The following is a 14,490-nucleotide window of genomic DNA, read 5'->3' as shown; positions in this document are numbered from 1 at the left end:
CAAGCAGTGGTACAGGAAGAAGTCTGCATCCTTCAAGAAAAACATGATTTTCATGCAGGACAATGCTCCATCACACGCGTCCAAGTACTCCACAGCGTGGCTGGCAAGAAAGGGTATAAAAGAAGAAAATCTAATGACATGGCCTCCTTGTTCACCTGATCTGAACCCCATTGAGAACCTGTGGTCCATCATCAAATGTGAGATTTACAAGGAGGGAAAACAGTACACCTCTCTGAACAGTGTCTGGGAGGCTGTGGTTGCTGCTGCACACAATGTTGATGGTGAACAGATCAAAACACTGACAGAATCCATGGATGGCAGGCTTTTGAGTGTCCTTGCAAAGAAAGGTGGCTATATTGGTCACCGATTTGTTTTTGTTTTTGAATGTCAGAAATGTATATTTGTGAATGTTGAGATGTTATATTGGTTTCACTGGTAAAAATAAATAATTGAAATGGGTATATATTTGTTTTTTGTTAAGTTGCCTAATAATTATGCACAGTAATAGTCACCTGCACACACAGATATCCCCCTAAAATAGCTAAAACTAAAAACAAACTAAAAACTACTTCCAAAAATATTCAGCTTTGATATTAATGAGTTTTTTGGGTTCATTGAGAACATGGTTGTTGTTCAATAATAAAATTAATCCTCAAAAATACAACTTGCCTAATAATTCTGCACTCCCTGTATACACGTTCGTGAGGCCGCACGACCATTAACAATTCAGACCAACTGAACAATGCAGTCTCATTGGTTTAATTAGAAGCCACTGCAGCCCTTATGACTGCAGCGGTACAGGACCATAGCACGGCCGCACCCTTAGGCCTCATGCAAATTACCGTATGTATTTTGCGATCCGCAAAAAATACCGATGACGTCTGTGTGCATTCCGTATTTTGCAGAACGTAACAGCTGGCCCCTAATAGAACAGTACTATCCTTGTCTGTAATGCAGACAATAATAGGACATGTTCTATTTTTTTGCAGAATGGAAATACGGACATACGGAAACAGAATGCACACGGAGTAACTTCCGTTAGTTTTGCGGACCTATTGAAATGGTTCCGCATACGGTCCACAAACAAACCGGAATGGACACGGAAAGGACATACGTTCGTGTGCATGAGGCCTTACAGGGATAGAGCTCAAGCAGAAAGGGCACACCCTTCAAGTGGCAGTAGAAAGGGCACACCTCCTGAGCTGCCAGTCTGAAGTCTAGCAGAGCAATTGGAGTAATGAATGGGGGAGCTCTGGATCCATGTGATGTGGGGAGTTCTGGATCCATGTGGGATACAGGGCTGGTTCTAACTTTGTTAGAAAAAGATTTTCATGTACTGTATAATGTCTGATTTTCATTTTTTATATCAGTCATGGCAATTTAAACATCAGTCATAGCGCAACCACATTAGATTGAGAGATTGAGTCCTTTGATTATCTGTGTTGAGTCATATTTCCAAGTAAAGAAGCCATAACATGGCTACTTCATATATGACTGTGTACCTAAACAATTAGTAGTGTGTGTGTGTATATACATATACATATACACACACACACACACATATACACCGAGTATATATTAATAACATTTGGATTGATGCATTAGGGCTGTTTTTAACATGAGCGGATGCCGTGCATGACATCTGCTGTGTGAATGAGAACCAAGACCCGCTGTGGGCATCAGAAGCACAGAGCAGTAACATGATTGATAATGCTCTGTGCCTCTCTGATCTTTTTACTACAAAATCACGGTGACAACTTTATCTCACTGTGATTTTGTAGTAAAAAGATCAGAGAGGCACAGAGCATTATCAATCATGTTACTGCTCCGTGCTTATACTGCCCACAGCGGGTCTTGGCTGTCATTCACGCAGGGGATGTCACGCACGGCATCCACTCGTGTGAAACAGCCCATAGATATTATCATCACTGCTGGAAGAATATCATCTTTTTGGTGTGGTAGTGACTTCGGTATAAGGGACCGACTAGGGTATACCAGGCGAGGTTCCTGTTACTAGATCGCTTGTTTCAAGACGACTATTCCATTGTAAGGGCTCATGCACACAAGCGTATTTTTTGTCCAGATCCGATCCCCATTTTTTGCGGGTCAGATGCGGACCCATTCACTTCAATAGGGCCGCATCCGTATGTCCGTTCTGTGCGATCCGCAAAAATATAGAACATGTCCTATTCTTGTCCGCATTCCGGACACGGATAGGACTGTTCTATTATGGGCTGTAAGTTCTGTTCCACAAAATGTGGGAACGCATACAGCCAGTATCCGTGTTTTGCGGATCCGCAGTTTGCAGAATGCAAAACACACAATGGTCGTGTGCATGAGCTCTAAGTTCTCATGACCTGGAATATAAGGGCCACGTACCCATGCTGTGGACCGAAAATAGCGGACCGCAATGTACGGGCACTGGCCATGTGAACTCTGCATTTACTTGAGTGTGTCGGTGATCCGCAAGATTCGGCAAAAGATAGGACATGCCGTGTGGAGGCACAGAGCCGAAAGTCCATGGAAGCGCTTCGTAGTGTTTCCATGGGCTTCCGATCTGTGCCTCCACTCTGCAAAAGATAGGACATGTCTTATCTTCGGCCATATCTTGTGGACAAGAATAGGCATTTCTTTTATGGACGGACCGCAAAATACAGCGCAATCGTGTGCACACTTTAGTTATTTGGTCAGTTATTGTGAGCCAAAACCAGGTGCGGATCAAAAACACAGAGCAGATGCAGATCTTTCCATTATAGATTCTCTCTGTGTGGACTCACAATAACAGATGGAAATAACTGACCAAATAACTGAAGTGTGAACTTGGCCTAAGCAGGGAATATGTGGAGCCAACATAGGATGAGAGTTACCTTTCTTCTCCTTTTTTATTTACCTGTCTTTAACTGCTGGGTGTACGGTATTTTTGTGGTGGTCACATTTGAATTTTAATTTGTTAATTAGAGATGGTGAATTGATGTCAAACAAATCAAATTTATGATAAATTTAGCAAAAATTCTTCTTCCAAACTAAGCTATAGTTTTGATGATTTAATTCAAACAAATCGCACAAAACAGTTTCCGCCATTTTACATATCAAATTGAGTATGCTAGTGAGGGAAACTGAGTAATATAGGACTTGGCTTGCGCATAATGCCTGGCAGAAGGGATGATATTGAATTGTCTCTAAGGGCCCATTCACATGACCGCAAGGGCTCCATACCCGTGCTGCAGACTGCAAACAACAGGTCCGCAATATACGGGCACTGGCCATGTGCACCCCATTTGCACCAATTGACTTGAACAGGTCCGCGATCCGCAAGATACGGCGAAATATAGGACATGTCCTGTCTTTTGCAGAGCAGAGGCATGGTTCTATGTTTTGCTGCATTTTGCAGATCGCGGACCCATTCAAGTAAATGGGTCCACACCACAACACAGGATTTACATGGCATTGTGGACCGCTATTTGCAGTCTGCAGCACGGGCACCGCGATCATATGGTTGTATGAATAAGCCCTTAGGCTGTATGTGACTGAGGTCCCAACCAGAGATGCCATTCTGAGCTGATGTGACAGGACAAGTTTGTCACAGACATAGCAATTAAGGGCCTTATAGGGACAGTGTTAAGATTGGGAAATATATTTAGTTAGTTAGACTGAATTACTGGATAAAGAAATACAGGCTTTAACACTAGTGATAGGATAAGGCGAGTTCATTTTTTGTGTGTTACTGGCCTTGAGCTGATCACATATATATGTATATGTATGGACTCTTTTACACATCTGAATTTAAAGATACAGTACTCTATGTGCAGGAGGCAGCCAGCAGCCTAATTAATAATAATAACAATAATAATAATAAAAAGCCTAAATCTATTGGCTGATGTATTTTAAGTATAATAGTTGCACTGGACGCTGCAATTGCGCATTAAAAAAAAAAAAAAAAAAAACCTTCGCAAGGCTTCTACAGTTAATTGTACAATAAATACATTTTCCAACATCACCGGTAGGGTATATTTTGCTGCAGATGTTGCACAATTGTGCCTTTTTACCCCAAATCCTGTTGCAAAGTGTCTACAGTTATGTAAGGGTACATTAAACGCATTTTCCAGCGCAAGAAAAAGCGTATATTTTGGCCACAGACATTTTGCAATTGTGAATAAAAAATATAAAAAAAAAACTGTTGCAACATTTCTACAGTTAATAAAGACACAGATAGGATATGAGGCTGACTCTCAATAAGGCTACATTCACACAACCACATCCGTTCCGCCACCTAATTAACAAAAACACCAGTTGCAAAAAATCACTTGTGTGTCCTGCATTTTTCTTCCCCATAGACCAGGGGTCAGCAACCTTCAGTACTCGAGCTGTTGTGAAACTACAATTCCCAGCATGCCCCATTCATTTCTATGTTCTAAGAAGAGTAGAGGAAGTATGCATGCTGAAAGTTGTAGCTTCACAACAGCTGGAGCGCCGGAGGTTGCCTACCCCTGCCATAGACATTCGGCTAACATCTGGAGTTGGCATTTAACCCCCCAAAAAAAAAAAAAAAAAAATAAAGGAGAGCACTAAAAAAAGTGTAAAAAAAAGGCCAGAAAAAAAACAAGCTATATGTGAACCTATTCCCAATATGTCTAAATAGATCAAGCTGCAATTTCTGAATATGTGCACTGCATGATCAGGAATATGTAGTGGGTGCACATAATTACCCATCCATTAACAATAGCCTTCAAGGACTGACCTCATTTGTAAAATAACACAAAATTAGAAGTTACAAAAATGCTACAGAACCGCAAAATGGGAACAAATTCAAATCGCATTCCAATAACTTTTTCGTTTTCCATCAATGTACTTGTATGAGGTCTTATTTTTTGCAGGACAAGGTATAGTTTTGATTAAAGCTAGTTGTTCAGCTAAAACCCCCTTTGTTTACAACAGTAAAAAGGCGTATTAGTGGTCACTAAGGGGTTCAATTCAAATCACCACCGCACACTCACAGCAGGAGCAGGCACTTGGTTGGTTCCCTAACTAGTCAGACTAGTGTTGAGCGAACTGGTGTTTCAAGTTCGGCGTACAAGGTTCGGGTTATCTAAGAATTCTGCTATGGATATCGCGACCACGGACCATAATCCTTACATAACTTGAACCTTGTACGCCGAACTTGAAACACAAGTTCACTCAGCCCTATCAGAGACCAATACTGATTATGCAGTGAAAAAAAGCTAAATTTATTACGCAACAAGGCAAAAGGGTACTAATAAAATGTGGTAAAATCCAGGTGAAAAGCACCAGTTATATTTTATAGGGAGTCTATCAGCAGTTATGACCCCTCAAAACTGCTGACAGCGCTATAGGCAACGTGGAGAGCAGTTTAAACATACCTGATGGTCATACATATTGCATGACTGAGGAATGGATGTTTTAATCTCCTTGGTGCTGTGACTGCAAGTGCTGGGGGGTGTTCTCTTCAAATGCAGAGTCCTGGGCTCTCTGCTCAGCCCCTCCTCTAGCAGTAGCATTCGACAGTAGGGGTAAGGGGTTTGGGGAGAATTTGGTGCAGAGATCTGATTAAGAGAAGTCCCCAAGGGAACTTGCAATCGCAGCGGCAGGAGGATTAAAACTTAGATTCCTTCGTCATGCAACCGGTTTTACAGGGTCTGCACAGAGAAAGAAAAAAGTCAAAGCAGAGCCTAGAAGTGATGACAGAATTGATAAGACATGGCATAGCCTTCCTTATACATCTGTCAGCATCGCCACCTAAACAGCTTCAGAGCTTTACTGAAACATATATGGTAAACCCTAGAGACTGGCCAAATTCTTACCTTCTCAGCAGTGATTCTTACCTTCTCAGACCTAGAGAACTTTTTTTTTTCTTTTCTTACTGTGGAAATAAATACGTCATGGCCTTTCCTTCCTGCTCAGTCAGTACGACCCCGGGAGCCCTCATTAACTGTTCTAGTAATGAAGTCACAGCAAGCTCTGAGCAGTCTTATCACATGGACCGAGTCTTCCTGTCAGCATGTGCAGCATAGAGGGCAAGATACCACTCCTTGAACTGATTCTTCACTTACAGCCCCTTTCTGAATAGGAAAACCAAACCACATCTGTTCTGAGCAGTAGCTATATTATGTATATCAGATATAGGCCTAGCGACTGGGAGCCATGGCCAGGTGTGCAGGCTACACAGTGATAAGGTATAATGAAAGGACCTGCACCTGTTCTGGCTCACTGAAGTGTGAACTAGGCCATAAACTGTCTGTGACTTCTCTCCTGAGACCACAGGAATGCAGTCACAGAGAAATATGGTTTACCAGTGGCATACATGGAAGAGAAAGGGCCACACAACAATCAAAATGGGCCCCCATTAGGGTGCCACCCAAGATTGCAGGGCCTTCACACACCTTCCATGCCCTTGGAACATATAACAATGCAGTTCCTTTATAGATGGGATTACTGTAAAGTTTCTTGTCATCCAATAGCAAAGAGTATGGGACCAATCATGACCCCTTCTCTCCATGGCCGTGATCAGGGCAGTACTGCAGGCATCGGTCCATAGTAGCTGGGGGGCCTGGGCCCAGTGACTTTGGGTCTGAGGCATCATCAGCCTCATTAGTATTCACTTCAGTTCAGTGTATACTAATTATGGCCTCATTCACATCTCCGTTTGTGGATCTGCAATGCCGGATCCTCTACTTCACCACCGGATCCCTATTGACTGCAATGGCGTCCGACGGTGATCCGGCTGATCTCTGGCATAAATACTGGGTTTCGGCCAGACATAAACCACTGCATGCAATGGTTTCCTTCTGGCTTAAAAGCCCAGCATTTTTGCTGGAAATCGGCCGGATCACTGCCAGTCCCCATTGCAGTCAAAGTTGCGCGGCCCTTCACCATCATATAGGTTGGGGGAGGGACCCTCTTCCAGCACATACAGTTGTGACAAAAAAAATTTAAGAATGAGAAAAAATATATATTTTTTTCCACAAAGTTTGCTGCTTCAGTGTTTTTAGTTCTTTTTGTCAGATTTTTCTAAGGGATAAATAAGAAGAAAGCGATACAGCTCAAACTGATGTAAATGATATCCTGGTAACATAGATGGTGGTACGGCCCATTCCACAGACTTGAAGTATAAGGCCGCGGCCGTGAACTGTCCGTGGTATGCCGGCCTGGATTCCTGCTGACAGCAGGAGCGCATGGCGTCATTGGTTTCTATGACACTGTGCGCTTAATGCCGCCGCTGCACTACAGTAAAACATTCGTATGATCTATACCAGTGTATTACTGTAGTGCAGCGGCGGCATGAACCGCACGGCGTCATAGCAACCATTCCAATGACGCCGTGCGCTCCTGCTGTCAGCAGGAATCCAGGCCGGCATACCACGGACCGTTCACGGCCGCGGAACACGGCCGTGTGCATTCAGCCTAACAAACAGATTCCAGCGCTAATGTATGCAGAACCATTCACTTCAAAGGGGACGCAAAAAAACGGGAAAGACTCTGTGTTCATTTCGTGTCCATATGTCCGCATGACGATTCTGCAAAGAAATTGAACATGTCCTATTATTGTCTGCATTACGGATAAGGATAGGACAGCTCTATTAGGAGCCGGCCTTTCCATTCTTCAAAATGTGGAATACACATGGCCGGTATCTGTGTTTTGCGGATCCACAATTTGCGGACCGCAAAACATCCTATGGTCGCATTCAAGAAAGCTCCTACATGCCCTATGAATAAGAACTAATGGGGCACATTTACTAAAGTGTTTGTGTCTGTGTTTAGTCTAAAAAATGCTGTTTTAAGCCTCATTCACATGTCAGTGATTCACAGACATGTGCAGTACGTGTTCTCCATGGACAGCACAGATACCCATTCATTTTGATGTGTGTTCTCACACATCCGTGTTTTACCACCTACAGGCCTGTGTTTTTACATATGGCTTGGTAAATGGTGTCAAGAGCAATGATTTGGCTTTGTTTCTCATGATAGCTCTACTTGGAATAGAAAGGAACTGTACAAAAAAGATGGTTTGCATCTTTCTCTCAAAGGAACAAATGTACTTAGTGAACAGCTCCAAGAATTTGCGAAAGAGTATTTAAACTAGGAAGGGGGGGCAAAAGAGTGAAAATAAAAGAGTCCAATTGCCCCCCGAAACAATGCCAGAACAGGTCAGAAGCACAGAGGTTAAGAAATGATAAGCTCAGAGTCCTGTCTACAAATGCTCGCAGTTTAGGTAAAAAAATCAATGAACTTGGGTCAATAATGGCATCTGAGAATGTAGATTTAGTGGCTGTTACGGAGACATGGTTTAATGAAAGAAATGACTGGGACATAACCATACCAGGGTACTCTTTATACAGAAGAGACAGAGAAGGCAAGAAAGGAGGAGGAGTGGCCCTGTATGTGAAAGATAGCATTAAATCTAACCTAATACAAGTTGGTGAGGCCAACATAGAGTCAGTTTGGGTTACGTTGCAGTTTGCTAACCATGCAGTAACTCGTGTAGGTGTGATATATAGACCACCTGGTCAAGTTAAAGAACTAGATGATCTACTAGTTGAAGAAATAGCTAAAATGACAATGAAAGGAGAAGTTATCATTATGGGAGATTTCAATCTTCCAGATATAAACTGGAAAACCAAAATAGCAAGTTCTACCAGGAGTACAGATATTCTAAATTCCCTACTGGGGTTATCTCTACAACAAGTGGTTGAGGAGCCAACCCGGAGGGAGGCCATTTTGGATTTGGTATTCACAAACGGGGATTCGGTATATGATGTCATTGTAGGCGAAACCTTGGGATCTAGTGATCACCAGTCAGTGTGGTTTAATATAAGAACTGTGAAAGAGTCCCACCACACAAAAACAAAAGTTTTAGATTTTAGAAAAACAGACTTTTCAAAAATGAAATTAGTCATAAATGAGTCCTTATCAGACTGGAACGGATTACATGGAGTCCAGGAGAAATGGGACTACTTAAAAGGTGCATTATTGAAGGCAACAGAAAATTGCATTAGACTCGTCAGTAAAAGCAAAAAAAGGAGGAGACCAATGTGGTACTCAGCAGAAGTGGCCCAAATCATTAAAAATAAAAAGCTAGCATTTTGCAATTATAAAAAAAACCAGAGCAATGAAGATAAGGAAATCTACAAGATTAGGCAGAGAGAGGCCAAGCAAGTTATAAGAACTTCTAAAGCGCAGGCAGAAGAAAAACTAGCTCAGTCTATGAAAAAAGGGGATAAGACATTCTTCAGATATATAAATGAAAAAAGGAAATTAAAACAAGGAATAACTAAATTAAAAACAAAGGACGGAAGGTATGTAGAAGAGAATAAAGGGCTAGCCGACTGCCTTAATGAATACTTCTGTTCAGTTTTTACAAAAGAAAAAGGAGAAGGACCTCCACTAGAAAGAATGACTATTAAATCGTTTGATGCATGTATCTTTACAGAGGAAGATGTTCTAAGTTTGCTGTCTAAGGTGAAGACAGATAAGTCACAGGGGCCTGATGAGATACACCCAAAATTATTAAAAGAGCTTAGTGGTGAGCTGGCAAAACCGTTAACAGATTTATTTAACCAATCATTAGTAACAGGAGTCGTCCCGGAAGATTGGAAATTGGCAAATGTCGTGCCCATTCACAAGAAAGGTAGTAGGGAGGAATCGAGCAACTATAGACCAGTGAGTCTGACATCAATAGTAGGCAAATTAATGGAAACCCTATTAAAGGATAGGATTGTGGAACATCTAAAATCCTATGGATTGCAAGATGAAAAACAACATGGGTTTACTTCAGGGAGATCATGTCAAACAAATCTTATAGATTTTTTTGACTGGGTGAATAAAATAATAGACGGTGGAGGTGCAGTAGACATCGCATATCTAGATTTTAGTAAGGCTTTTGACACTGTCCCACATAGAAGACTTATCAATAAACTGCAGTCATTGAGCATGGACTCCCATATTGTTGAGTGGATTAGGCAGTGGCTGAGTGACAGACAACAGAGGGTTGTAGTCAATGGAGAACATTCAAAACAAGGTAATGTTACCAGTGGGGTTCCACAGGGATCTGTACTGGGACCGATTTTGTTTAATATCTTCATAAGTGATATTGCAAAAGGCCTCGCTGGTAAGGTTTGTCTTTTTGCTGATGACACAAAGATATGTAACAGGGTTGATGTTCCTGGAGGGAAACGCCAAATGGAAAAGGATTTAGGAAAACTAGAAGAATGGTCAGAACTCTGGAAACTGAAATTTAATGTGGATAAGTGCAAGATAATGCACCTGGGGCGTAAAAACCCAAGGGCAGAATATAGAATATTTGACACAGTCCTGACCTCAGTATCTGAGGAAAGGGATTTAGGAGTAATTATTTCAGAAGACTTAAAGGTGGGAAGACAATGTAATAGAGCAGCACGAAATGCCAGCAGAATGCTTGGATGTATAGGGAGAGGTATAAGCAGTAGAAAGAGTGAAGTGCTTATGCCGCTGTACAGAACACTGGTGAGACCTCACTTGGAGTATTGTGCGCAGTACTGGAGGCCATATCTCCAGAAGGATATAGATACTCTAGAGAGAGTTCAGAGAAGAGCTACTAAACTAGTACATGGATTGCAGGATAAAACTTACCAGGAAAGGTTAAAGGACCTTAATATGTATAGCTTGGAAGAAAGAAGAGACAGAGGGGATATGATAGAAACTTTTAAATACATAAAGGGAATCAACTCGGTAAAGGAAGAGAGCATATTTAAAAGAAGAAAAACTACCACAAGAGGACACAGTTTTAAATTAGAGGGGCAAAGGTTTAAAAGTAATATAAGGAAGTATTACTTTACTGAGAGAGTAGTGGATGCATGGAATAGCCTTCCTGCAGAAGTGGTAGCTGCAAATACAGTGAAGGGGTTTAAGCATGCATGGGATAGGCATAAGGCCATCCTTTATATAAGATAGGGCCAGGGGCTATCCATAGTATTCAGTATATTGGGCAGACTAGATGGGCCAAATGGTTCTTATCTGCCGACACATTCTATGTTTCTATGTTTCTATGTTTACCACTGATCCATCGCCCATTATAGTCCATGGGTCTGTGAACACCACAGATGCAACATGGATGCCATCCGTGTTTCATGGATCATTTGGAAGAGATGCTTTGAAAATTATTTTTCAGCTGAGCAGTGTCAGTGAAAAACAGATGACACACGGACAGCAAAAACGGACACAGATCACACACGGATTCATTCCGGACATCTTCAGAGGCTCACTTTTCACAGATTTAGGCCTCATGCACACGACAGTTGTGTGTTTTGCTGTCCGCAAATTGCAGTTCCGCAAAACACGGTTGGCGTCCGTGTGCGTTCCGCAATTTGCGTAATGGCGCGGACAGCCATTGATATAACTGCCTATTCTTGTCTGCAAAAAGGACCACGGAACTTAGCAACGGATGCGGACAGCCCACATCTTTTGCGGCCCCATTGAAGTGAATGGGTCAGAATCCAAGCCGCAAAAACTGCGGCTCGGATGCGGACCAAAGCAACGGTTGTGTGCATGAGGCCTAAAAGGGAGTCTGTCAGCACATTTACCCCTTTTAACAGTTCCCATAGCGCTGTAGCCGCAACACAGATGATTAAAACGGTACCTTTATATGCTTTTGTGGACTTGTAAAACTGCCCAAAACGAACTTTGATGCATATGTAAATGAGGGCTCACAAGTGCCCAGGGGCGGCGTCCACCGCGTTGGTGCCCAGGCAGCTCTGCCTCTTCGGCTCTTATCCCCGCCCAGCCTCTTCCTCTGCCCGCCCATCTGTTTTCTCTCCCCCTCAGCGAGATCCTGTGCCTGCGCTCTGACTTCCTTGGCCGGGGCATGCGCACTGCGATGCCCATTGCTGGCACGGCTTCACAGTAGCTTATGCGCATGCGACCGGGCTAACGGATCAAACAAATAAATTTACCTCTCTTGGCTCTCTGTGTCTGCAGTGACAGCTGCTCGCTTGGCTTTCCTCCTCTTCTCCTGCGCCGATGGACTGCCTCCTTTCTGCAGTTTTTGCGCTGCTAGCCGGCTCATGCGCATAAGCTACTGCGATGCCGTGCCAGCAATGGGCATCGCAATGCGCATGCTCCGGCCAAGGGAGTATTTTTTTTTTAAGCCCTATATATGTAGGTGTGCCTTTTTTGCGCCTTAAATTGTTCCAAAAACAGTCTAATTTTTTCTCCAATGCAGGGTTGGGGTTTCTCCACACAGATGTGACTTTTTACATGCACAAATAAATTAGACCAATTTAAGTGAATATGAACCTGCGTGTGAGCATCTTCTCCGTTCTCCGATCCTCTGTTCTGGACACTGCTCGTCTTGCAGGAGCGCACGGCATTATACAAATTTATAATGTATCTCTGCATGACCTTCCTTCTACAGGATCAGGGCTAATGCACACGACGTGTGCTGGCCGCACAAGTGCTGCGGTCCGCAATGTACGGACACAGACCGTGGGGCAGCCGCATGCGGATCGCGGACCCATTCACTCACAGTCCGCACTGCAAAAAAGTAGTCCATGCACTACTTTTTTGCGGTGCGGAGGCACGCCCAGAAACACCACGGAAGCACTCCGTAGTGCTTCCTTCGGGTTCTGATCCGTGCTTCCACACCGCATCTCCGGGTTTGCGGACCCATTCAAGTGGATGGGTCCGCATCTGTGATGCGGGGCGCACACGGCCAGTGCTCGTGTATTGCGGACCCGCCGTATGCGGTCCGCAATACGGACACAGCTGGGCAACGGCCGTGTGCATGAGCCCTCATACTGACATAAAGCTGTTGCTATGATTCAGTAGCAGTAAGGTCATGCAGAGACACATAGCATAAGGACTCATTCACACGAACGTGTGCTGCCCGTTGCTGTATTGCGGACCGCATTTGCGAATCCGCAATACACGGGCACCTGTTCTCTGTGCATTCGCATCACGGATGCGGACCCATTCACTTCAATGGGTCCGCAAATCCGGAGATGCGGAACGTAAGCACGGAACAGAACACTACGGAGTGCTTCCTGGGGTTCCGTGCCTCCGCACCGCAAAAAGATAGAACTTGCTCTATCTTTTTGCGGAAAGGACGGATTGCGGACCCATTCAAGTAAATGGGTCCGCGATCCTCATGCGGCTGGGCCACGGTCGGTGCCCGTGCATTGCGGACCGCAATTTGCGGTCCACAGCACGGGCTTCACACTGCAACTTTTAATAAATACTCAACAAAAGAAAGTCAAATAAAATACCCCTGTCTAATTTTACGTCTAAAAACAGGCGAGCTTGATAGATGTGCCCCAATGATCATGTAAGTTGCACCATATCTGAAAAGAGAACCTGTACATGAGATAAATAACGAAGGGCAAAAGCCCCTGAAGCATATCTGAAAGAACGTCAAATATTTATCAGAAATAAACGGTAATCTGATATATAAAAGGTATACATAGTCAAATGTTATTGAATAGAACCTAATGAAAACCAAAAATTATGTTATCCGCACTCTGTCTAAGGGCTCATGCACACGACCGTGGGTTTTGTCCACATCCGATCCGCATTTTTTGCGGGTCAGATGTGGACCCATTCACTTCAGTGGGGCTGCACAAGATGTGGACAGCACAACCGTGTGCTGTACGCATCCGTATGTCCGTTCTGTGGCACACTCAAAAAAATAGAACATGTCCTATTCTTGTCTGTTTTACAGACAAGGATAGGCAAATTCTGCAGAGGGCAAGACCTTCTGTTTCGTGTCGCGTGGCATATATATATACTGTATATAAAATAAAAATAAAAGTCTGTTTGTCTATCTGTCCTCTATAGAAAGCCTGACACCAAATTTGACACAAAGGTACACGGGTGTCTGGGAAGGTTTTTATAAAAGTCCTGACCCACCCTGTTGTTCTCTATTATCAGCCACCATGTGTAACATCCTGAAGTATGTCACTAAACTTCTGTATCCCTGCTACAATAATGTCAGGTCTATATGTGTATTTCCATCTAGTGTAATCTAACTGTGCATTGCCATGATATGTATTTCCATGCCTGTTTCATATTATTGCTGTAATTTTCCATGTACACCAGCAGGTGGCAGCAATGTGTTTAGTTCAGTTTAGTATAGCTAGACTGGAATAGTTCATTCCAGTGTTTAGCTCCCCCTCTTCTAGGAGCAGAAGTGGGCTGGTCCCACGCCCTGCAGCAAGGGAGGGAAGAAACCAGTTAGATCCAGTGTGTACCAGCCCCCCTCTTGGGGAAGGCTGTGTTAGCTGGAGCTCCCAGACACAGGGATCCCAACCTAGGATCCAGACCTTGGCTGAGGCCCCAGGATCCCTCTTCCCAGCCTGAGTAATCTACCTCAGTGCTGGTTGACAAGCAAGCAGCCACCTCCAAGCCATACCCTGCGAGCAGAACTGTGAGTGTTTAATCCAAAGACCAGGAGAAGCCAAATACCTCCTTCAGCTAGTCAGGCCCATATCAAGCAGAAGACAGACA

General features: G+C 43.6%; 1 protein-coding gene across 5 annotated transcripts in view; it reads right to left on the bottom strand.

Annotated features, from left to right (window-relative positions):
- The window catches only part of SYTL3 (synaptotagmin like 3), a 129,571-nt gene extending 123,622 nt beyond the window's left edge, over window positions 1-5,949 (bottom strand). For 2 of the 5 annotated variants that reach the window (XM_040427104.1, XM_040427106.1), the window contains exon 1: window positions 5,820-5,908. The gene's annotated coding sequence lies outside the window, so the exon portion shown is untranslated. Of the gene's footprint in view, window positions 1-5,378; window positions 5,408-5,819 lie in introns of those variants that run through there. The other 3 variants (XM_040427103.1, XM_040427102.1, XM_040427107.1) reach the window with 3 other exon arrangements.
- Between the last annotated feature and the right edge of the window lie 8,541 nt (window positions 5,950-14,490).

This window comes from Bufo bufo, chromosome 4 (assembly GCF_905171765.1).
Source record: "Bufo bufo chromosome 4, aBufBuf1.1, whole genome shotgun sequence".
In the NCBI taxonomy this organism is placed as follows: Eukaryota; Metazoa; Chordata; class Amphibia; order Anura; family Bufonidae; genus Bufo; species Bufo bufo.
This window is presented reverse-complemented; position numbering and strand designations above follow the sequence as displayed.